This window comes from Lactuca sativa, chromosome 5 (genome assembly GCF_002870075.4).
Source record: "Lactuca sativa cultivar Salinas chromosome 5, Lsat_Salinas_v11, whole genome shotgun sequence".
Taxonomy (NCBI): Eukaryota; Viridiplantae; Streptophyta; class Magnoliopsida; order Asterales; family Asteraceae; genus Lactuca; species Lactuca sativa.
The window spans coordinates 315,608,703-315,612,572 of record NC_056627.2 but is presented as its reverse complement, the minus strand read 5'-3'; the positions used below and the strand labels follow the sequence as shown (position 1 = coordinate 315,612,572).

Below are 3,870 nucleotides of genomic sequence, written 5' to 3'. Positions count from 1 at the left end.
TATTAGACCAATATGGTTGTTATTACCGTTTAGAAATAGTCCTTTTACCAGTTTTAACCGGTAAGAATGACTATTTGTAAACGGTAATAACAACCATATTGGTCTAATACGCACAAAAAAAAAACCTTAGTGGCCTAATACGGACAAACTGGAAACCTAATTACCCTCCTAAGTCATTAACCCTAAATTTAAAGACATTGAGAATATATGACCATCAACAGTAAACTAGTTTGTTTAGAACTCGCGTCCTCCCATATAACCTGCTACTCCTCTATATGGTGAAGCTCTTCATCTACAGTCATCCCTTTGGGGACATCCGATAAAATTGGAACGATACAGAGAAGATCAGCATGGCCCCTACACAAGGATGATACACACAAATCGAGAAATGGTCCAATTTTTTTAAACCCTTCGTCGTCTTCTCTGGAACCCTAATTCCATTTTCAAATGCTAATAGAGTTCAATTGCAATTCTTACGTTTCGGTAGTTCATCTACTAAAGTCATGATCAGACAACATATGGATTCCATGGTCAAATTGATCTTCTTGTTGATGTCTTCAACCATTTGTGGCAAGTAAGGGTGATCTTTCTTTTTATAAAGTCTCCTTTAAGTTTTTTACTTTTCGTGTCATTAAGTTTCATGCTTTATAAACTTCCGTTTATGTGTTGTATATAGTCTATATATGTTTGTTTATGTGTTGATTTTTGATTAATTTTGCAACTTCAGTTTCTTACTTCATGTTGTGGTTTTGCTTCTTATAAAATAATTGATAATAGGCATCATCTGCAAGTCCCTGTTGGTTTTACATTTACATTCGTTATCAAATGTAGACATTGATTGGAGGTATCAAAGTGAGATTGTATTTGTACATATGGATGTGATCATGTAAGCATTTAAATGACAAAAAAGAAGTTATTGATAAAATGTTGTATATTTATGTAATGAAGTCCATCAATCATATGAGTTTTTGGACTTAGAAGTTCTGGAAGGGTTGTGAAATAAGTTTAAATGGAAGCAACTATTTTCAATCAAACAAGTCAGTCACATTGATTAGTAAGCATGTTCTCTAAATAATTAGGGTTAATGACTTAGGAGGGTAATTAGGTTTCCAGTATGTTCGTATTAGGTCACTAAGGTTTTTTTGTGCGTATTAGACCAATATGGTTGTTATTACCGTTTAGAAATAGTCATTTTTACCGGTTTTAACCGGTAAAAATGAATATTTCTAAACGTTAGTAACAATCATATTGGTCTAATACGCACAAAAAAAACTTTAGTGACCTAATACGGACAAACTGGAAACCTTATTACCCTCCTAAGTCATTATCCCATTTTAATAGAAAAACACAGGATTAGGTCTACACGTGCATTTTCATTTGTCCTACATAGATCAATGGGTCACTCAACTTGTTTGTCATATATACTATGAGCGGTATTTTCCTTCACTCGTCAAAACTCAAGAAATGGTCACCTTTAATTTTCTTTCATTTTTTCACAATAAATTTAACTTGATTTAAAAAACTATAAACTTTTTATAAAATATAATTAATTAAAAAATAATTAATAAACAAAAAATTAATAAAAATAAAAATATTTCATTTGTTAAAAATAAAAATGACATAATGAAACCAAGAAAACATGATTAAAAACTACACAATAGTTGTCTGAATCTTCGCCTGAATCCTCGACGATCATATATGAATCTTCATTTGATTCGTCAAACAAATAATCATGCAAATCTGTAACCTCAGGTTGTATGTTAGCCCAGTAAATATGTTCCACCAAATCTGATTTAAGGGAGTGGCAAATGTCACAATCATGTACTTCTCTTATGTTTTCCCTATACTCTTATGTACTAACAGTTACTCCTCGATGGTTTTGCAAAACCCCGTCGTCATTGTAGCAACATATCGTTTTTTCTTCATCTTCTAGAATCATATTATGTAATATGAAGCACACGTACATTATGCTTTGCAACCTTTTGACTTCATATGATTGTGCCCCGACTTGTAGTACTTGCCAACGCCTCTTAAGCACACCAAATGTTCACTCCATATCCTTCCTAGCTGATTCTTGTGTTGCCTTAAATTTTATTCTTTTTTCGTCGTTCAGACATGTGAATTATGATAGGTTGGGATATATCACATCAATAAGATAGTACTCATGCTTATATGATACCCCATTTGCTTGAAACGGTACATCGTGCGACTTTCCAAGATAGATGTTATTGAATATCGACGACTGGTCAAGAACATTGATGTCGTTGTTTGTTCCAGCGAGACCAAATAATGAATGTCATATCCAAAGATCTTGTGATGCGATTGCTTCTAGAATAATCATCAGATGTCTATGACCACCTCGTATGTATTGACGATGTCATGTATTAGGGCACAATGCCCAAGACCTGTGCACGAAATCGATGCTACGTAGCATTATCGGGAACCCATGATTGTTTTCATGCAACGTGTGCAATTAGTGGATGCCATTGATCGCTGGTTTGTGTAAATATCATTTTCCTTAAACCAAAATAACAACTTTCACGAACTTGTACACACTTTCCCGTGTTGTACATTCTGGCATCCTCAAATACCCATCTTATTTGTTTGCTCCCATCCTCAAATACCCATCCTATTTTTCTACCTCTCACATCCCACTTCAATTGAAAATATGGAAGTCGACCCTCCAAGTCACCAACAATACGCACAAACTGTTGGATTAAGTGTCTAAGCCCATAAGTATTATGGTATGTACTTGACCCGATTATGAGCATGGTCCTTTTGGGCTGCCTTCACCTTAGCAACTGATAGGATGAATTATGGAGAAAGAGGATTAAATGTGATTTATTAATATATTATGTGAATAATATATTAAAATAGAAATCATATGGTTTAATTAATATTGATCAAGAATTAATTTAGAATTAGTTTTGTGGTCAAAAGAGATTAATTAAATCAAGGGGGTTGATACTGTAATTACAAGATAGTTACAAAGTTGGGCTTAGGATCCATAAAGAAGCAATGGACGAATTCTATATGGGAGTCCATATAGAAATCGTCCAAGGGGCCTTCTGGAAGGATCCTTTGTGCTGCTTAAGGACTAAGCAGCTGGATTAGGGTTTTGACTGAAACCCTAATTGCTCAGCTATATAAGGAACCCTTAGACATGCCAAAATCGGCCACTAGAAAGCCTAGGAGGATTCTATAGCCGATTTTGAGCCTCTCCTTTCTCTCTTGTTCTTCCTTGTTGCTAGTGGTGTTTGGGACTCCATTAGAGGTGCAACATTTGAGGCACTAAGATTTCAAAGGTCAAGGAGTTCTTGTTATTACTACATAACAAGTTGAGGTAATCATTCTAACTTGTTTATTATGTCTATTTCGAAATAAGCATGCTAAATTAGGTTTTATTGCTTTGGTATTCAATGTTATATGTTCAAATTAGAAAAACCTAGATCAAAGCGATTAGGGTTGCATGTACACTATAGGAATGATGCTATGCTCATAACCCATCAGTGGTATCAGAGCCTAGGTCGGTTTTCTAGTTGAATAGATGCAAAAGTGAACTGCTAAAGGATAAAAAAGTAGAATTTTTGCTGTCTGTGAAGCTGACTCAGCGAGTCCATCAGTGGACTCGGCGAGTTGCATGAACTCGGCGAGTCCAGGGTGCTGTTGCCGGAATTTTCAATGTTTTGAGCAGTTTTTGATGAGGATGTAGCACTTGGTTCCTGGTATGTAATTTAAACTAAGTATTTTTGCATTTTTAGCTAGAACTAGGCGATTCATTTGTAGGCCCGACTCGCCGAGTAGGATCGGGATATTGAGCACGTTTAAGTTGGCGACTCGGCGAGTCCGCCAATCTGGAAGAAAACCTAA

General features: G+C 35.3%; 1 non-coding gene across 1 annotated transcript; it reads left to right on the top strand.

Annotated features, from left to right (window-relative positions):
* The first annotated feature begins 300 nt into the window (after positions 1-300).
* On the top strand, positions 301-403 carry LOC111887999 (U6 spliceosomal RNA). Its single transcript, XR_002848980.1, has one exon. It is a non-coding gene; the product is annotated as a U6 spliceosomal RNA (small nuclear RNA).
* The last annotated feature ends 3,467 nt before the right edge of the window (positions 404-3,870 follow it).